This window comes from Saccopteryx leptura, chromosome 3 (assembly GCF_036850995.1).
Source record: "Saccopteryx leptura isolate mSacLep1 chromosome 3, mSacLep1_pri_phased_curated, whole genome shotgun sequence".
Taxonomy (NCBI): domain Eukaryota; kingdom Metazoa; phylum Chordata; class Mammalia; order Chiroptera; family Emballonuridae; genus Saccopteryx; species Saccopteryx leptura.
In genome coordinates, this window is record NC_089505.1 from 116227047 (window position 1) to 116249459 (window position 22413).

Genomic DNA, 22413 nt, shown 5'->3' on the forward strand with positions numbered 1-22413 from the left:
AGAATTAGAAATTTCAGTCCGGTGGGAAAAGAGCTCTTACTAGCAGAGAACATGAACAAACACCACCAATTATGTGTAATTTCTTACACTTACCTGGGGCCCAGCAAGTAACATCAGTGTGTGAAACAACAACACAGAATAAGCAAAAGAGAACTGAGTGGCCAGGCTGCCCTCAAACCCCATGTTTAAATAGATAGAACTAGGAAGCCGGCTAGGTAAGAGCTGTGTTGGCTGGAAGCAGCTGGAATCAAAGATGGGCTTCCAGTTTGCACCGCCCTCTTCCCAGGGATCACAGTCATGAAAGGAAGAGGGGAGAGGGAAAAAACCATCCTTCTCTTTAAAAGATTTTTTTTTTTAAATTAGCTTTCTAAAAGAAAAAGAAAAGCAGGTTTTTTTTACAAAAGCATTTTAAGGTCATCATCACCCCCCAAGACCTAGTTGAGAGGGGCTAAAAAGCCAAAGTAAGATACAGAACAAGTTAAGAATGTCCCTAAAACCAGGATGTCTTCAAATGAGCTGGTCAGATGGCCCCATCACTAATTCTCAGACTACAGGCCCAAGAGCGCAGTGAATCACATGGAGGCCCGTGTACTGTAAAGATATTTTTCTACAAGTCTCATTTATAGTCTAAAAGTGTCCACAGTATTCCCTTACAGCACAAAGCAGCCTTTACTTCTTTCCTTCAGAGCTACTTCATCAAAAGCTCTTGACTTATTTTCTTTGCATTCTGAAATAATTTTAGACTTACAGAAGAAGAGCTGTAAAGGTTGACAGAGAATGCCCATCTATCCTCCACCCACCTTCCCCTGATGTTAATATTTTATATATATAACCACAGCACAATGATCAAAACCAGGAAATTGATATTGCTACAATACTATTAACTAAAGTACAGGGGGTTTTTTTCTCTCTCATTTTACCAGTTTTTCCACTAATGCCCTTTTTTCTATTCCAGGACCCCGCACAGCATGTCATCGTAATTTCTCCCTGGTGTTCCTCTGATCTGTGACTATTCCCCAGTCCTTCCTTGTCTTTCATGCCCTTCATACAGGTATTTTGTAGACTACCCCTCAACTTGTACTTGTCCGCTCTTGTCTCATGATTAGATTGGGGTAATGCGTTCTTGGCAAGAATGCCACAGAAACGATGTGTCTTCTCAGCACATGGACTTGGGGGAAGGGAGCGTGATGTCAATATGTCTTCTTACTGGTGAGGTTAACCTTGACTCCCTGAGGTTCAGAGGGGTCTGCCAGGTTTGCTCACTGTAAAGATACTATTTCTCCCTTTGTAGTTGATAAATATTGGGGGAGGGTATTTTGAGACTATGCAGATGTCTTCTTTTCTCTTAAACTTTCACCTATTAATTTTAACGTTCATCAGGGGCCCTTTCTGCAGCAAATACGGCTGTGGTGCTCTAATAGTGATTTCCTATTGCCCTTATTCTTCTGTATTTATTAATTGGCAATGACTAGTTGTCCTTTCTCCCAGCTTATTTAAATTTTATTTCTTATGAGCATGGACTAAGATATTTATTTTATTCTTTGAGTTATAACCTATAACCTAAAATATCTTTATTTATTTTTTTGGCTTAATTTGTTCCCGCTTTGGACATTGAGAGCCCTTTTATAACGGCTCCCATATTTGACAAAATCCCACTGCCATTTTGTCATTGTTGTCAACAAGGACTCCCTCACTTCGTGGCACCAGAAGATGCTCAGGGATCATTTCGTATTTTCCATGCCCAGTCTGAGTCTACTTTTCCAAGGAGTCCTGGTTCCTTTTATTGAAATGGCATTTAGAAACCAGGATCTGGACACTGCTGTGCTCATTGCTACTGGACACACTGTTTCTGGACCATCACAGTGGTTCATCAGTCTGGCTAGAGGTTTTTCAGCTCATTGATCTTTCCAAAGAATCCGCTTTTGGTTTTACTGATATTTCTTTTCTCTCTCTCTCTCTCTCTCTTATTTTCCAAGTGAGAGGAGGGGAGAGAGAGAGACAGACTCCCACATGCGCCTGATGGGGATCCACCCAGTAATTCCATCTGGGGCTGATGCTCTGCCCATATGGGGCCATGCTCACAATCGAGCTATTTTTAATGCCTGAGGCAGAGGCTCCATGGAGCCATCCTCAGCACCTGGGGCTGATGTGCTCGAACCAACCGAGCCATGGCTGTGGGAGAGGAAGAAGAGGTAGAGAGAGAAGGGGGAGGGGTGGAGAAATAGATGGTCACTTCTTCTGTGTGCCCTGACTAGGAATCGAACCTGGGACATCAATATACCAGGCCAACGCTCTACCACTGAACCAGCTGGCCAGGGCCTCACTGATATTTCTGAATTGCTTTTCTGTTTCAAATTCATTGGTTTTTGCTCTTATCTTCATTATTTCTCTCCTTCTGCTAGCCTTAGTTTTAATTTTATCTCCTTTTTCTAGTTGTTTTTTTAATAGATGTTCCTATTACTGATTGGAGACTTTTATTCTTCTCAAATTTATTATCATTTAATGCTATAACTTTCCCCCAAGCACAAATTTAGCTCCAACCCACAAATTTGTTATGTTTTATTTCCTTTCCACTCAAAGTATTCTTTAATTCCCTTGAGACTTCCTCTTTGAGAGATGGGTTATTTACATGTTTCTTGTTTAAATTCCATATATTTGAGGATTTTCCAGCTATCTTTCTCTTACTGACTTCTGGTTTAATTCTGTAATGATTCATGAACACACTTTTTATTATTTCTTTTCTTTTAGGGTGATTATCGTTTGGTTTATGGCCCAAAGTATAATATCTTTTGGTGAATGTTCCATTTGCACTTCTGATGGATGTGTTGTTGGATGCGGTTTTCCATAAATGTCAATTAGGTCAAGCAGGTTGACATTGTTATCTAGGACATTACATTCTTATTGATATTCTTCTTACACATTCTATCATTATCATTTACTGAGAAACATTGAAATTTTCAACTATCATTATAAAATTATCGCACTTTTCAATTCTATCAGTTTTTCTGTCATGTATTTCAGAACTCTTCTTAACTACATACATATTTAAAATTGTTATTTCTTAGAAAATTGAGCCCTTTACAATTATTTGATATCCTTCCTTATCCCTGAGAATAGTCCTTGTTCTAAAGTCTCTTATGTATGATATTAACATTAGAACTCCAGCCTTATTTTGGTTAGTGTTTGTGTTTGCATAGCATGTCTTTTTCTGTTCTTTTAACCTGTCTGTCTTTGTATTTAAAGTGGATTTTTTTTTTATAGACAGTGTACAGTTTAGTCTTGTTTTTATCCAATCTGACCATCTATATCTTTTAACTGGCCTGGCTAAACCACTCACATTTAATGTAGTTATTGGTATAATTGAATTAAAAATCTACTAATCTTGCTAGCTACTTTTAAATTTGTTCCAGCTATTCTCTCTCTCTCTTTTTTCTTTCCTCTTTCTGCCTGGTTTTGTTATCTGGTTTAGGGGCGGAGGGGGGAGAAAATGTTCTTGGTGTTGTGGCCACACCTCAGTTTTGAACAAGCCCCACCTCCCCGAGTGTAAAGGTGCCGTCTTCCCAGTGGTGCTTCTCAGCCTCCGCTGGGCTACTCTGAGCCAGGACGTGCACCTGTCCTCTCACCAGGGATCAGGAGTCTTTCTTGTTCCAGAAACAACAGAATTATATCAGTCCCCTAAAGTGTAATAGTGTCCATCCCCTCTTCCCTACACACACACCACAAATTAAGGACTCTGTTCATAGGAGAGGAGGATCTGGGTGCGGTTCCTAGTCCCTCCCACGGAAGCTTCTGTTCCTCCCTCCCAGACCTGCGCAACAGCGGAGACTGTCTATGGAGTCTTCCCACCATCTCCATGGGCTGATGGTGGGGTTCGTGCTAAAATGCCTACCAGAGGGCATGGGCCCTCACTTATTTGTGGCCCATCACTTCATCTCCTTTTGCCAAAGTGTACTCAGCCAGACTCAGTCAATTCAACAACACCCTGACTGAATTCTTACAGGAGTCTGGCTGCTTCTTGCCCAGGTAATTCAGGGCTCGTGTCTCCTTCTGCATTTTGGACTTGCTGTTTTCCCAACAACCTCAACACTCCCATAGGATTAAGAAAAGTTCTAAACTTGATGTTTGTCAAGATTTTTTCACTGTATGTTTAGAAGAAATTCCCTTTCTAGCTTTCTATATCTTTGCGTAGGAAACAGCCTTAGTTGTTGTAATGAAGTACGTATGCATCTTTTGCAATAGCAAGCAAGAGAAGGTATGGCAGGTGGTCACAGTAATTTCTGTCCTCTTGGAAACTTCCCCAAGGGGCTTTAGGAATAACAGATGTCCTAGATGTGGGCGAGGGGTGGGGGAAAAGGAGTAAAGAAGGACAAATATAAGGTGACAGAACATGATTTGACTTTGGGTGATGGGCATACAACATAATCAACAGTTCAAATGCTATGGAAGCATTTATCTGAAACTTATGTACTCTTATTGGTCAATGTCACCCTGTTAAATTTAATTTTCTAAATAAAATTTTTTTTAAAAAAAGGAATAACAGGTGTCCCAGAAACACCTCTATCTTTTGTTATTTGAGAAATGTAAGATATAGAAAAACTCCCACAGACATAAAATACAAATGATGCACTGATTTTTCATAAAGCGAAAGGCAGAGCCTGTATAAACTGCAGCTCCATCGGCTGTGATCCAGAACAATGATCTGGCTGAAAGCACCTTCCAACAGCGACTGCCTGGCAAAGAACATGATGCTACACATTAAAAACATCATGAATACCTAAGAATAAAATGACTCCAAAGGATTTCTAACTCATCAAAGTCTATGTCAGACTTGCTCCTACAGGTCACTAGTTAGTGAGAAATATGGCAGGTGACTAATTACTCATAATTAGGCCAATGATGAAAATATCATACCTACATTTTATTATTTATTATATTGTCCCCAAAGTTAAGTCTGCTATTGACTATTAACTACTTCACGTATTATTATTATTGTTATTGTTAACAATAACAACAATGGAACAGTATCACTTACTACAAGTCAGAGACTACAAACCAGAGAAATTAAAAACATTTTCTCATTTCATCATCACAAAAACTCAGTGAGAAAACTGGGGCTTAGAGGGATCAAGAAACTTATCCAATGCACAGAGCTAGCTAGTCACGTGCTTGAACCAGAATTTCATCCCAGGTCAGACTCTGAAGATGTTTGTTAAGACTTCATGTGACCTGTGCTCGCTTCGGCAGCACATATACTAAAATTGGAATGATACAGAGAAGATTAGCATGGCCCCTGCGCAAGGATGACACGCAAATTCGTGAAGCGTTCCATATTTTTAAACCACGAGGAGGAGGAGTTGCAGTGTTCTCTCCTGAGCGTGAAGCCGGCTCTTGGTGTTGCTTGTGCAACTACCTTTTGCCATTGATGATCGTTGTTCTCTTCCTTTGGGAGAGTAAGAGGGAGGGAACGCAGTCTGAGTGGAAGAAAAAAAAAAAAAGACTTCATGTGACCTACTGAGTACTTCCTTCTGTCACTGACAATGCTGGGAGGGGTCCACCCTTGCATACAAACACAAAAGCATCAGAAACACCTTATGGGCTAATACCAGTTGTGACTGGAAGGACGTTTAGTCTCAAAATAGTAACAAGGGACTGTTTGTTGAGATTAGCACGACAACCGACCTTATGAGACTGGTTTGAAAAAAGGGCAGTACCTTCCTTCATGTTCTTTAAATTTCTCTCCCTCTCTCTGCCTGCATGCATGTATAAGTATGCATGCATGTGTGTATGCCAAATATTATTCTCTCCCCTATAATGCTGCATTATGACATTCTCACCTACTAATTTATATACAATCCTTTTGAAATTATCCATATATTTTACCACAGCTAACTCTTAAGAATAAGGAATGTTCTAAGAGAGAGATAGCTAACATCTCTAATGGGAGGCATAACATGCCATCCTAAGGTATCTTAAACATGCGGAGTACAGCAACAGGACAGAAATGAGTTAAAAGGACAATACTGGCCTAACCTGTGGTGGCGCAGTGGATAAAGCGTCGACCTGGAAGTGCTGAGGTTGCCGGTTCGAAACCCTGGGCTTGCCTGGTCAAGGCACATATGGGAGTTGATGCTTCCAGCTCCTCCCCCCTTCTCTCTCTCTGTCTCTCCTCTCTCTCTCTCTCTCTCTCTCTCTCTCTCTCTCTGTCTCTCCCTCTCCTCTCTAAAATGAATAAATAAATAAATAATTTAGCGCCCTGGCCGGTTGGCTCAGTGGTAGAGCATCGGCCTGATGTGAAGAAGTCCCAGGTTCGATTCCCGGCCAGGGCACACAGGAGAAGTGCCCATCTGCTTCTCCACCCCTCCCCCTCTCCTTCCTCTCTGTCTCTCTCTTCCCCTCCCGCAGCAAGGCTCCATTGGAGCAAAGATGGCCCGGGCGCTGGGGATGGCTCCTTGGCCTCTGCCCCAGGTGCTAGAGTGGCTCTAGTCGCAACAGAGCGACACCCCAGAGGAGCAGAGCATCGCCCCCTGGTGGGCAGAGCATCGCCCCCTGGTGGGCGTGCCGGGTGGATCCTGGTCGGGCACATGCGGGAGTCTGTCTGACTGTCTCTCCCCATTTCCAGCTTCGGAAAAACACACACAAAAAAAAACCCATAAAAGGACAATACTGCAAACAGCTACTGCTAACTCTTTAGCTAAAAGAGGCAAGCTACAGGAAGGCATAGTTCACCTTACCTAACAGTGAAACAGCACGTGAAAGGGCAAGGCAGTAGGAAGCAATTAGAGCTGAGAAGAAAGAGTGCCGCAAAGGGTGAGGAGCAGAGTTGTCTGGAGAAATCCAGTTCGAGGGTAAATGCAAAGCACCTGCTACAACCCCAAGGGGGCCCCGCCAGGTGGCCCCGCCAGAGCCTCTGACTTTTAACACAAAGCAATAAATAGTGCTTCCTGACCATTACAAGTCAAAATGCACTTAGAAAATGAACTTATTTAGATGACACTGGAAAATAGCCAAAGCAAACTGATTCTCTGTCCCCGCAAATCCCACCTGGCTTCCCTAAGTGGTGGAGATGAGGGATCCTACCTCCATATACCTGTAATCCCTTCACAACACACCCAAGGGAAAGCTTCCAACAACTTGTGTCAACAAGTGTTCAATTATATTTGGTTTACACTAAGAGTTGGGGAAATATCAATATATACTATATTTGAGCAATATTTTCATTCAAAATGTTAAAGTTAAAACATTTTGGTACATAGAGGGTAAGTTTTAGTCATTAGAAAAATTAACTCTTGGAACACCTCTCTTCCTGAGGATGCAGAAATATACAATGTAATTACTTTGCCTTTTATTGGGTTATCAAATCATGCTAATACCTCAAGATTTTGTCTTAAAGTGTGAATTAACTTTATCAGTACACCTCATGGACTTAAAGTATTAGATTGGGTGCCCATATGCTTTAATGCTGGGACACTTCGAAGGTGAGGGGAGTTCTATTAATTAAAACACTGTAATAAGCCAGGACTTCCCCAGCAAGACATTAGGTCACCCTGGTTTTAGGCCATTCTCCCATTTGGTCTTAACCTTTTTAGAACAAGAGAACCTGTTTACCTATCCTCTTCTGTAAAAACAAAAATTAAAATAAAATAGTACATGCTAGCAGCAAGAAACTGAAAACTAACACATATAAAACAGAAAATAAAAGTGCTATACTTTACAACTCAGGAATCTCACTTCCAAAATATAACTTCTATTATAAGTCTGCCTTCTAGATCTCTTCCACATGGGGCAGACAGAATCCCCTAACACTATTACCCCAGGTCTGACAAAGTGGCCAAAAATAACAAAGTCTATCCCCTACACTGAGTCCAAGTGCAGCCGACCCCTCTCTGCACTTCTGGGGTATAGCATGGGATTTAGGACTAAACTATTGGGTGCATCGCTTTTCTCCTGGTCACAGAGTTGTTTCAACATGGTCACATGACTTGTTTAGCATAAATGAGATGCAAAGAAACTCCTGCTCAGACCTCTAAGAAGACAATCTAGGTCATTCTCACATGTACTGGAATTGAGAGGATCGGCACTGGCCTTCACTGTTCAAGGTGGTAGCCACTACTCACATGTAGCTATTGAGTACTTGAACTGTGACTAGTACAAATTAAGACATGAGACATAAAAAAACAACAATGAATTTCAAGGACTTAGTATAAAAGAGGAATATAAAATATTTCACTAAAATCATATTTTATATGATTACATGTTGAAGAGATGATGGATATGGCTCATATTATCTCTCCATCACACAGTAGTGGTCTAAACCAACTGAACCTCTGATATAGCCAGGACTGATGGTTGCCCTACCCATGGCTTTTCAGATATGTAGACTCATAAATCCTTACTTTGCTCAAGCAAGTTCTGATTGGGCTTTCTAGGACTTGCACCTGAAAGTCCTAACTAATACAATGTACAGTCATGTAGAATGAAACTATACACTCAGGATAACACTCTTTACACTGAACAACAGATCATGGGCATTTTCCATGCCAGTAAACTTACTAATAGTGTGACCAGATCTGCATGAGGCATGCTATATGTGGACAAATCAACTATTATTTTCCTGTTAACACCAACGTATATGTCCAGTATGTGGCATCAGTTTTCTCTTGGGTCCTCCAGTGCCAGTGGTCTTTCTGGTCTCAGGCATTTGCACACACTTTACCTTTGACCTGGAACACTCCGTCCTCTCTTTTCATTTTCCTGTTCCCTCAGGTTGCCATTTAAATGCCACATCCTCAAAGCTGATTTCCCTGATCACTCAATTTAAGGTAGATGGCCCTGTTATTGCTTCTTATAGTACCTCATTTTCTCTATATGTGTGAACCCCACTATACTACAACCTACATTAGTGCAGGCTGTGTGATTCATTCTTTATCCCCAGCAGCTAGTGCCGTGCCTGAAACACAGCAGATGCTCAGCAAAGATCCGTTAAAACCAGGAATAGATGTGAAAGGGGCAGGAGAAAGCGGAAGGCCAGGGGAAGGTGAAGTAATGAGGTAAGGAAACCCAGGTAATCGAGAGAAACCAAGCCCCAGCAGGGGGCTGATTAACGCTTTCAAGCAGAACCATAAAGAAAACAGGAATGGAACTGGCAGATGAAGAGCAGGTCTGAAGTATCTAAACAGCCAGCGACTCCCTGGACCTTCTGGGCATAAAGGTAAATGATCAGAAATGCAAATGGTGAAGCCTGCAGTTCAAAACATTTCTGAACTGCAAACAATGAAATTTCCACCCCAAATGAGTGAGGTCATATGACATTTTTCTTTCTCTACCTGGATTATTTCACTTAATATAATAGTTTCCAGATCCATCCATGTTATTGCAAAAGGTAATTATTTCCTTCTTTTTCGGGACCCCATAGTATTCCATTGTATTTATGTACCACAGCTTTTTAATCCACTCGTCCACTGACAGATACTTGGGCTGTTTCCAGATCTTCGCTATTGTGAACATTTGAGGAATCCAAGGAACAGTGTGAACTGAGGAACGGAATTAAACCTGAAGGGAAGGGGGGAGGGAGCTCTTGGGAGAGGGACAAGGGAGATGTTGAGAGGAATACGGGGGAAGGGGGGATGCATTCGGGGAGACACTAGAATCTATGTAAACACAATAAATTAAAGAAAAAAAGAAAATTCTGCCCCAAGTTTTGTTTTCTGTTAGTGACAACGTGGTTCTTGGGCTCATCTTTATGATGTGAATGGGAAAATATGCAGGGATCTCTGGGTCCACCCTAGCAGTTCTCATCTGACTCTGCTCTGTCACAAGATCACACTCTTGACCTCTGCCTGCTGGAACTTCTCACGGGCCTGGTTGAAATGCTGCCCTGGTCATGTCCCAGCCAGCCTTGCTGGGCTTCAGAAAGGTGTAGAACCTCTGCTGTTTGCTTTTGTTCACATTCTTATTCTCAAATGGGATCGATCTCTGCCACTAGCTCGCTGGCCTTTAATCATCTTAACTTTACACTGTGGGAGGAGGAAGAAGGTTTGATACTGAAGCTCTGTTGATATTTAATAGTCTATTAATTATTCCTCTGCATGTGAGGCCTTTCTTTAAATGAGATAGTCTCTTCATTTGTTTTAATTTTTCATATAGTTTTAATTAATTACTTTTATCATGGAAAAGTTGATTACTATGACAGAATTCCTATAATGTATGTTCTGATATAAAGCACAGGAAAAAAAAATGGCCTTTTTAAACCAAGCCCCCAATTCAGGATCTAGTATTATCCTTGAAGCCCTCCATGTGGCCCTCCCCGGTTTCATTTTATATTTTAAAGAAAGAATGCAAATCACTAATAGCAAACTCCAGGAACGTGGGCTTAGAGGGGTGAAACAGTGGAGGAGCCGCGGTGCTGTCCACTGGGCAGGTGCTGATGAGCCTGAGAACAGTGAGAGCCACCATCTCTCAGAGGACAGAGGAAGTGCTAGCTCTCTCTTCTGTTTCTCTTTGATCTCTCCTCCTTTCTCCCTTAAAAAAAAATACTTCCACATCTCCTCCCTCTGCTAGAAGGACCAGTAAAGTCTACCTAGATAGAAAGCAGGTATAGAGAGCCCCAATGCTGTCTCTTTCCTTTTCTAACAGGTGGTTTCCATTAGCATTTTCCAGATATTTTCTTTCTTAACAGAATCAGGCATGCATGGGAAAAGCAAACTTCAGGATCACAGACCTTCCGGTAGTTCATTTATTACAGAAAATCATAGACTTGATAGCTGAAAGATAACTTAGCGATCATTAAGTCCATCTTCTTGCTTTAGACCTGAGAAAAAGCAAGGTATAAGACTTGCCCAAGGTCATTTGGCTAAATACCTGTCTTCAGTCTCCAAATCATTATTTTTATTTCTCATTATTGGTAGATTGTCATTACTAAACTTTCAATCACATAATTTTATTTTAGTCTGAGGCACCTGGCCTCACCTAGAGTATTTTCCATTAGCAATGCTACTAAAAATTATTTCTGAGCCATACATAAAGAGGGACTATGTTTTCATCTCAATGCAAAACACTTTTTCTTTTTTTTTTTTTTTTTTTTTTTTTTGTATCTCTCTGAAGTTGGAAACTGGGAGGCAGTCAGACAGACTCCCACATGCGCCCGACCGGGATCCACCCGGCATGCCCACCAGGGGGCGATGCTCTGCCCATCTGGGGTGTTGCTCTGCTGCAATCAGAGCCATTCTAGCGCCTGAGGCAGAGGCCACAGAGTCATCCCCAGAGCCCAGGCCAACTTTGCTCCAATGGAGCCTTGGCTGCAGGAGGGGAAGAGAGAGACAGAGGGGAAGGAGAGGGGGAGGGGTGGAGAAGCAGATGGGCGCTTCTCCTGTGTGCCCTGACCAGGAATCGAACCCAGGACTCCTGCACGCCAGGCCGACGCTCTACCACTGAGCCAGCCAGCCAGGGCCCAAAACACTTATTTTAATCACAACAGGGCTTTTGCTTTCAATCAAAAGTCAATAACTATTCTATCACACTTTTCTGATATCCTGACATTCTTTGCCTCTTATTTTACTTCTAATAAAATATATAATTGAGCTGGATCTTTAATAATATGGGTATTTTATCATACTTTTAAGTGGTGAAATGGTCATCATTACAAGCATAACTCTTTTTATTGTGCCTCACTTTGATGCACTTTACATATATTGCATATTTTACAAATTGAAGGCTTGTTGCAACCCTGAAAGTCTGTTGTTGCCATTTTTCCAACAGCAGTTACTCACTTTGTGTTTCTGTGTCACATTTTGGAATTTTCACAATATTTCAAATTTTTTCATTATTATATTTTCTATGGTGACGTGTGATCAGTGATCTTTGATGTTACTATTATAATTGTTTTGGGGCACCACACACCACACACTTATAAGATGGAAAACTTATTTGATAAATATTTTGTGTGTTCTGATTGCCCCACTAACCATCCGTTTCCCCATTTCTCTCCCTCTCCTTGGGCATCCCTATTCTCAGAGACACAACAATATTGAAAACGGGCCAGTTAATAACCGTATAATGGCCTCTAAGTGTTCAAAAGCCAAAAGTAATTAATATTAGTGAGGAAGACATGTCAAAAGCCAAGACTGGCTAAAAGCCAGTTAGCACCAAACAGTTAAGTTGTGACTACAAAGGAAAATGTTCTTGAATAAAATTAAAAGTGCTACTCCAGTGAACATGTGAATGGTAGGAAAGCAAAACAGCCTTATTGCTGATATGGAGATGTTTGAATGGTCTGGAAAGATGATCAAACCAGTTATAACATTATCTTAATTAAACCAAAGTCTAATCCAGAGCAAGTCCCTAACCCTCTTCAGTTCTATGGAGGCCAAGAGAGGTGATAAAGCTGCACAAGAAGTTTGAAGCGAGCAGAATTTGGTTCATGTGGTTTAAGGAAAGAAGCTGTCTCCATAACATAAAAGTACAAGGTGAAGCAGCAAGTTCTGAGTTAGAGGCTGGAGCAAGTTATCCAGATGATCTAGCTAAGAGATTTAATGAAGGTGGCAACACTAAACGACAGATTTTCAATGTAGACAAAGCATTGGAATCAGATGCTATCTAGGACTTTCATAGAGAAGAGAAGTCAATGTCTGGCTTCACAGCTTCAAAGAACAAGCTGACTCTCTTGTTAGGGGCCAATGTGGCAGGTGACTTTAGGTTGAAGTCGATGCTCACTTACCATTCTAAGAATCTAGGGCCCTTAGGAATTATGCTAAATCTGCCTGTGCTCTATAAATGAAACAACAAAGCCTGGATGATAGCATATCAGTTCTCAACATGGTTTATTGACTATTTTAAGCCCAGTGTTGATACCTACTGCTCAGAAACAAAAAAAAAAAAAAAAGATTTCTTTCAAAATATTACTGCTCATTGACAATGCACCTGGTCAACCATGAGCTCTGAGGAAGATGTACAATGCAATTAATGTTGCTTTCATGCCTGCTAGCACACATCCATCCTGCATCCCATGGATTAAGAAGTAATTTTGACTTTCAATGTCTTATTTAAGAAGGACATTCCATACACTGCATTGACGGCAATTCCTCTGATGGAGCTGAGCAAAGTAAACTGAAAACCTTCATGTTTTGCTGAAAGAAGGTGAAGGGATTAGCCAAAAAACTTACATACATAACACATAGATACAGGCAACAGGGTGGCAACAACCAGATGGGAAGGGTGAGAGGTGGGGGGGGGGGAGGAGGGCAAAAGCAGGAAATGGGGATAGAAAGAGACTCTGCTTGGGGCAGAGGGTGCACGATGCAGTGTGTGGATGGTGTTATACTGAACTGTGTACTTGAAACCTGTATGGTTTTATAAACCAATGTCATTCCAATAAATTCAATAAAAAGAACGTATCCTCAAGCTCAGGAGGCTCAACACTATGAGTTCTTATTGGTGCGCTGTGTGACATCAGAAGAAACTGAGCAGAAGTTTCTTTAATAAAGAACATCTTAAAACACTTATTAGAAAAAAAAAAGGATTCACTATTTTAGATGCCAGTAAGAACATTTATGATTCTGGGGATAAGGTCAAAATATCATTATTAACAGGAATTTGGAAGAAGTGGATTGCAACCCTCACGGATGACTTTGAGGAGTTTAAGATTAAGACTTCAGTGGTCCTCCACTTAAGTAACACAGATGTGGAAATAGCAAGAGAACTAGAATTAGAAGTGAAGCCTGGTAACGTGACTGAATTGTGGCGATTTCATAATAAAACTAACAGATGAGGAGTTACTTCTTACGAATGAGCAAAGAAAGTGGTTTCTTGAGATGGAATTGACTCTTGGAGAAGATGCTGTCAAGGTTGTTGAAATGACAACTATTTAAAATAGTATATACACTTAGTCAATAAAGCAGTGATAGGGTTTGACAGGACTGACTCCAAATTTGAAACACATTCTACTGGGGTAGAATGCTATAAAATAACACAGGGGTAGTCAACCTTTTTATACCTACCACCCACTTTTGTATCTCTGTTAGTAGTAAAATTTTCTAACCGCCCACCAGTTCCACAGTAATGGTGATTTATAAAGTAGGGAAGTAACTTTACTTTATAAAATTTATAAAGCAGAGTTATAGCAAGTTAAAGCATATAATAATAATTACTTACCAAGTGCTTTATGTAGGATTTTCGCTAGGTTTGGCAGAATAAATCTTTATAAAACAACTTACTATAGTTAAATCTATCTTTTTATTTATACTTTGGTTGCTCCGCTACCGCCTACCATGAAAGCTGGAACGCCCACTCGTGGGTGGTAGGGACCAGCTTGACTACCACTGAAATAACACATGCTATCAAATAACAGAGAAATTGTTCATGAAAGGAAGTCAATCAATGCAGCACACTTCACTGTTGTCTTATTTGAAGAAATTGCCCCAGCCACCCCAACCTTCAGTACCACCGCCCTGATCAATCAGCCACCGTCAACACTGAGACAGACCCTCCGCCAGCAAACAGATTATGACTCGCTGACAGCTCAGATAGTAGTTAGCGTTTTTTAACTATGGTATACACATTGCTTATTAGACATATGCTATTGCACACTTAATACAGTATAAACATGCACTGGGAAACAAAATATTCATACAACTTACTTTATTGCAATATTCTCTTTGTTGCAGAGGTCAGAAAACAAACCCACAGTATCATCAAGGTATGCCTGTAAGTTCTTTGTCATACTGGAACTTAGAGGTTGCTACTTTTTCAATTAGTTAACTAAAACTCCTGAATGCCCATTTAGGTGCCAGACATACATCTTCTTCAAAATAAAAATATTTCCCATTTTAGATTTTTAAGAATCATTTTATTTATTTGTTTGCTTGCTTCCTTCTTTATTTTAGTCAATAAATTTTATTTCTATTATTCTCAAGGAATTTTGGTAGGACTGCTGGGAATAAGGAAGATGCAAAACCAACTCTTAGAGAACATACAACCAAGAAATAGAGGAGAATGTTTACATAAATATACAATATATGACCTAAGAGAATGCTCACAAACTCAAAGCCAGGCAGACATTGTAAATGCATGCAACAAGTTGAGTGTAAGGCAACAGGGACTGGAAGGACTACGGGGAGCTATAAAATGAATGCTTCTTCTAAAATAAACGTATTCCTTGTTGTAAGAGGAAATGCAGAGAAAGAATAGAGAATGGGAGAAAAGAGGGAAGGGAAAAGAGCGAGCGAGAGAGAGAAAGTAAGAGAGAACTAAGGAGAAGATCATAAAGGGAGAGAAGAAAGAAAGAAGGGATAGGGAGGAGAGAAAAAACAGGAAGGAAGGATGGAGAGAGGGAGTGGGGGAAGAGAAGGAACATAAAGCTGAAAGTTGGGGAGGAAGGAGACAGAATAGAGAGGGGAGGGATGAGGGAGGGGAGGCTAACTGGGAGGGAAAAGGAAGAAGAGGAAGAAAGAAGGGGAGTTGACTGGTTGTGCCTTAAATTTGTGGAAGGAAAGAGTGGTCTTTTGACCTAAGGAGGGACACTTCTTCCATCACACTATAGACAAAAATGAAAAGATGGGTGTAGATGCTGGCATGGTGATACATTTTGTGGTGGAAGCATGAGAGGGTTCCCATCTGATGTCTTCTACTTTCCACAAAATATAGGGAAGGATATCATTTCAGAATAAGCAGGAATGATGAATAAGAGACTGGCAGAGAAGAGAGAAGGTATGAAATAAGACCCTTGAGAGTGTGAAAAAAAAATCTCAGTAGAGAATCATTGCATCCAGTTATGATTTGGGTTCACAAACTTAAAGCTCAACTAGTCAACTCTGTTATTTTATTTTCTCCAGCAAAGTTCAGCTACTCAAAAGGTCATGGAGTAGCTGAGAACCACCTAAGATACTGAGCCATGGATCTGGGGTGGAACCTGAACTTCTATATTTCTAAAAAGCTCACAGGTGATGCCCACGTTACTGGAGAGCCAGGACACGCTTTGAGTGACAAGGGGATTGAGCCTTTTCCGTTGTCATTTTCTTTTCAAATACTTCAGTAGGACAGACAGCAAGTCTTTCACCTCTAAGTCAGAAAATAATAATGTTAACAAAAATTCAAACCTCAATAATTAAAATGAGAACATGTAGAAGGCAAATGATTTGGTTTATCTGATTGTGGCTGTCCTGGAAATACATTGTCTTGCCCCTCTTCTCATCTGCATTGCCCTCCTAGGTGACCTCATGCAACCTCAGAGTTTCAATGACCATCTCCATGTGGATCTCCTGACCCCTTTCTTGGCTCCGAAGTCCCCCTACGGGACACATCCATGCGGGTCTCCCATGAGCAACTCAAACAATAGACTGCCCCCTTTGTTTGCTTCTCTTTAGTCTTTCAATCCTTTGACTCTTTTACCTCTCTGCTTGGTCTCCACATTTAATAAATCACTAAGGTCCACTGATTTATCTCTAAAATATTTCTAATGTCTGTGAATGCAAATTAGAACCATATCAAGGAAACATTTCCCCTTATCAGACAGGCAAGAACCCGAAGTTTAACAACATACTGTGCCTGCGTGGCTAGGAAGAATAGAGAGACTCACACACATCGTTAGTAAGAATGCAAGATGGCCTCCCATCCAAGTACTAGCCAGGCTGGACCTGCTTAGCTTTCAAGACCACACGAGATTGGGCACATTCAGGATGGTCTGGCCATAGATGAGACTGCAAGATGGTACAACCCCTGTGAGTATTTTTTTTTTTTTTGCAATATATAGCAAAATTACCTAAGTCTTGACCCTTTGGAATCTATCGCAAAGACACACTGGCGACATATAAAATGATATGTGCATATGCACAATGTATAATAGCAAATGACTGAAAACCACAAATAACCATCAAGAAACAAGTGCTGGCCCTGGCCGGTTGGCTCAGCGGTAGAGCGTCGGCCTAGCGTGCGGAGGACCCGGGTTCGATTCCCGGCCAGGGCACACAGGAGAAGCGCCCATTTGCTTCTCCACCCCTCCGCCGCGCTTTCCTCTCTGTCTCTCTCTTCCCCTCCCGCAGCCAAGGCTCCATTGGAGCAAAGATGGCCCGGGCGCTGGGGATGGCTCTGTGGCCTCTGCCTCAGGCGCTGGAGTGGCTCTGGTCGCAACATGGCGACGCCCAGGATGGGCAGAGCATCGCCCCCTGGTGGGCAGAGCGTTGCCCCTGGTGGGCGTGCCGGGTGGATCCCGGTCGGGCGCATGCGGGAGTCTGTCTGACTGTCTCTCCCCGTTTCCAGCTTCAGAAAAATGAAAAAAAAAAAAAAAAAAAAAAAAAAAAAAAAAGAAACAAGTGCTGCATAAATTATGATACATTCATATCTATATAATGGAGCATTATGCAGACATAGAAAGGAATGAAGAAAATCTTTATATACTAATGTGAAAGAATTTAAGTAAAAATGCAAGACACAGAAGAATGTACATGGTATTCTAATTCTTAACAAAAAAAAAAAAAAAGGAAGATTAATCCATATACATATTCACTTGTATTTTCAAAAAGAAGAATGGAAGAATCAGCCAAAACCTAACAAAAGTGGGCGTATCTGGGGAAAAGGAAAGGACAGTGGGGAGGGACAGGCATGGGAGCGAGAACCCTCTGAATGTGCCACATTCATAGTTTTCACTTTCAGAGCATGTGTCTTTATGTAATTTTACAAATTAATTAAAAAGAAACAAAGGAAGCTATCAATATCAAAAACTATTTAAAATCTCCCGTGGCTTCCCACTACCTACCCACTAAACTCAGATTGGTTTCAGTGCCCCTGTGGGCCTGCCCCACACAGTGCCGACAGACTTCCCACTGCCCACCCACCTCCCCACTCACCGGCAGACAATGGGCAGTATTTGAGTGCCCGGGCCGTCCCCCCGCTAGACCATACACCTCTCGGAAACTGAATCCACCTCTGTCCCAGTTTGGAAGCCTATGCTGGCTGCTCCATCTCTGGAGTTACCATCACATAAACAGGTGCCAGTTCTAGCATCTAAACGCTGTTGACCAAAATTTTTACATTAATTTTGAAGAATTATAGGAAGACAGAGCTCTTGATTTTATAATATATCAAATATCTGGCTAAAGAGCAACCTCTTAGTTACAAAACAAAAACAATAATGGAAGCAACAAGTGTCCTACGGGTGAATGGATAAACAAATGGGATATGTCCATACGATGAATTATTATTCATTCTAAAAAAGGAAGTAAATTCTGACACGATACAACAGATAAAATCTGAAAGCATTATGTTTAGTAAAATAAGTTCATCTCAAAATGACAACTATCTTATGATAGTTTGTTTTTTGGGGTTTTTTTTTTGTATTTTTCTTAAGCTGGAAACGGGGGAGGCAGTCAGACAGACTCCCGCACGTACCTGACCAGGATCCACCTGGCATGCCCACCAGGGGGCGTCGCTCTGTTGCGACCAGAGCCACTCTAGCGCCTGGGGCAGAGGCCATGGAGCCATCCCCAGCGCCCGGGCCATCTTTTGCTCCAGTGGAGCCTCGGCTGCAGGAGGGGAAGAGAGAGACAGAGAGGAAGGAGAGGGGGAGGGGTGGAGAAGCAGATGGGTGCTTCTCCTGTGTGCCCTGGCTGGGAATCGAACCCGGGACTTCTGCACGCCAGGCCGATGCTCTACTACTGAGCCAACCGGCCAGGGCCACAACTATCTTATGATTCCACATATATGAGGTTCCTGAAGTAGTCAAATTCATAGAGACAGAAAGTGGAACAGTGGTTGTCAGCGGCTGGAGGAAGGAGGGGAGTGGGCAATTAATTATTGTTTAATGGAAAAAGTTCTGGAGATGGATGGTGGTGATGGTTGCATAAAAATGTGAATGTCCTTAATGCCACTGAACTCTATACTTAAAAATGGCTTAAATGGTCAATTTTATGTTGTGTGTATTTTACTACAACTTTAAATTTTTTAAAGAAAAGAAAATGAGCCATGGGAATATTTTCAATGGTGACCTTTCAATACCTTCTTTAATATAAACATGGTTTTAATGAAAGCTAGCCTCTTTGGGGCCATTGAAGATCACCTAAGGAAGAGAGAGTTGATTTTTGCTTAAAACATCATACCATGCTCTGCCCCTAAGAAGATTTCATTAAGAAGTGGTCCCAGTAACTTACCCTGGGACCAGTCTGACCTTGGGAGTTACACATGCAGATTAATTTAAAACACGTTGCTAAGATATTGATGTTTGTTCCTAACCGAAGCTTTATATTGGTATTGATTCATCATATTTGCTTTTATGCTTCTGAGTGACGTGCTTTCTCCTTTCCCTCCCCCACCACAGGAAAAATCACTGCTCCGTGTGTTACTGCTCAGGTTGCTAAATCAGTTGGGAAAGATTTACCTCCCCAAGCTAAAACTCTGTATCTTGTACCGTAATAATACAAGATGCAAATAACAGGGGACAATTTTTAAAAGCTTTTATTTATTAACTTTAGAGAGAGGAGAGAGAGAAAGAGAAATATGTGGGGGGTGGTAGGAGCTAGAAGCATCAACTCATAGTTGCTTCACATTTGTGCCTCAACAGGGCAAGCCTAGGGTTTCAAACTGGGAACCTCAGCCTTCCAGGTCGACACCTCATCTGCTGTGCCCCCGCAGGTCAGTAACAGTGGAAATTGTGTGCAAGAGGCAAGGGGCTCTATGGGAACACTTTGTACCATCTAATAAATTTTTTGTAAACCTAAAATTGCTCTAAGAACAATCTCTTAATTTAAAAACTAAAGCTCTGCATCTTAAATTTTGGAAGTTGTTATAGCAAATGATCTTATTAGTTGATAAAAGTAAAAATGCTTTCCTAATACGGAAATATATTCTTGTTTAAATATACAATCTATCAGGCCAGAAATTGAAGGATATTTTGATAGTCATCATTCTAACCATATTTAAATATTAGAAGAGGAAAAAGGAAAAACCGTTAGAATGCAATCCTGAAACTATAACCCCCTTGTTTCTGCTCTTGATTGCATTAGAAACCCCACATTTATTTATTTATTTTTTAGAAAATTAATTTTAACAGGGTTACATTGATCAATAAGTGTACATAGATTTCAGGCAAACATCACTCCATCATTTGAATAGTCAATTATGTTGTATACCCATCACCTAAAGTCAAATCATTTTCCATCACCTTATATTTGTCCTTCTTTACACCCTTCCCCCAAACCCCCTTCCTCCTCTCCCACATTCCCCCTGTAACCACTGCACTCTTATCTACTATATGTCTATAAGTCTCAGCTTTGTGTCCCACCTATCTGTGAACATACAGTTTTTAGCTTTTTTTGATGTACTCATTTCACTCAGTATGATGTTCTCAAGGTCCATCCATGTTGTCATAAATGACCCTATCTTTATTATATGCGGCTTAAGTGTCTGTTTGTCGCCGATAGCTTATTGGTTGCTTGCGTAACTGTACTAGCCAATGGGGTGAAGTTGCCACGGCATTCAAATAGTCCCACCTTCTGGCATGCCACCTCACAAATTGAGGTTAAAGATTGGAGCAATTATTATGCTGTTAAGAAATCTTAACACCAGAAGGGGTCTTTGCAATGGTACAAGACTAGAGGTTCTCCAATTGAAAAATAATGTCATAATAGCTAAGTCTTTGGCTCCTCTAAAGGTGAAATACATGTCATTCCAAGAATTGATTTGGCTCCATCTCAAACAGGGTTGCCGTTTCAATTGAGACATAGACAATTTCCTGTAAAACTTGCCTTTGCTATGACCATCAATAAGTCTCAGGGCCACGCTTAAGCGTGTTGGCATTTTTTTACCTGAGCCTGCATTTGGACATGGTCAACTTTATGTTGCCTGTTCAAGAGTTCGTGAAAGAACGGACGTAAAATTAAAAATAATTGATGGTCCTCTGCAAGGCGAGCTTAAAAATGATGGAAAGATCTACACAAGAAATGTTGTGTACAAAGAGATCTTTGACATGTGAATTAACATTTTATTATTTAAATCACTTTTATTTATTGAGCTAGTGGTGGCTCTTAAGAAATGTACCGCCAGTGGTTTCCTTCATTGCACTCTACTTTAAGCAATTGAGCAAGTAGAAGGGGGAAACCCCATGGGGCAGTAAGCAAAGGGGCATCCTCGCCGCCTGCCCTGGGTAATTCAGTTTGAATTAGCAAACACCTTTGCATAAATCATTTTAATTACAATTTATAATATCTAGGAACAGCGGTCATTTCATATGACCACCGGGCTTTCTAATTTCTTATGGCTGAGTAGTATCCCATCGTACATATATACCACATCCTTTTTATCCAGTCTTCTATTGAGGAGCACTTTGGTTGTTTCCAGTTTTGGCCACTATGAATATGCTGTGATGAACATGGGGGTGCATGTGTCTTTACATACCAATGGGAAACCTCACATTTCTAACACATGGCTTTGCTTCTCTCTTGTCACTGAGAGTATATAGACAGACACATTAAAGTCCTTGACCATAGAGGCAATTAAATACTGGCAGAGGAAGGAGGTTGTTCAAATGCCCTTCTAAGAATTATTTAAAGTGTAGATGACAAGCTTATACTTCCAGCTATAAGTTGCTGGACCAGTCTAATTTTCTGCTAAGAGCAGCTATAAAAGCTGAGCAAAATACCATACACACTCACACACACACATACACACACACACACACTCACACATGCACATGCTAGCTACTTACAGACATTGAAGAACAATCAAAAGAGCTAACACTTGAGGAACCAAGATCTAAAAGAACATAAATGCTCACAGAAGGAAACCCTCTGGCAAGGTCACATTTTTCCCTCAGGACATTTAATAATCTACAATACAGAGTATAGTGGCCAAATATACATCAGAAGCCCAGAGACTATGGCAGCCTCAGTGGGCTAGAGAAACAAAAACTGAGGTTCAGGGACCACTGAGGAGGAGGGCCCATTAAACACCAGGCTTCCCATTGAGACTGGAAGAGCCAGGTCCTATGATTAAGAAAAAACTACACATAGACCAGCCTCAACCAGATCAATGTGATCTCCCATGTCTATTTGGGAAAATGAAATCCTCTCTGAAGAAAGATGTCATCCAGAGGTTCCACAATTTTTTCATACATTGTATTCAATGAGAAATACCATTCCAGAAACAGAACCAAATGGTTAAAAATCAGGAAAAAAATAGAAAGCACAGCCTCAGGTGATCCATATATTGGAGTTGTCAGGCATGGACTTTCAACTAGTTGACAAAATACTTAAACCAACAATTGATAAGAAAAAGGGAAGACTTACATGGCCAATAAGTATATGAAAAATTGAACTTATTATTAGTTATCAGGAAAAGCAAAATAAAATCACTGAGATAACACTACAGACCTTCAAGAATGGTTAAAAAATAAAAACATTAAGTGTTGGTGAGGACAGCCTGATCAGGCAGTGG

At 41.0% G+C, this 22413-nt stretch overlaps 1 protein-coding gene and 1 non-coding gene across 2 annotated transcripts in view; one reads left to right on the forward strand and one right to left on the reverse strand.

The window, feature by feature from the left end:
• HIVEP3 (HIVEP zinc finger 3) overlaps nucleotides 1-22413 on the reverse strand; it is a 483707-nt gene that overhangs the window by 377902 nt on the left and 83392 nt on the right. The window lies entirely within an intron of this gene.
• Nucleotides 5229-5335, forward strand: LOC136401861 (U6 spliceosomal RNA). Its single transcript, XR_010750787.1, has one exon. It is a non-coding gene; the product is annotated as a U6 spliceosomal RNA (small nuclear RNA).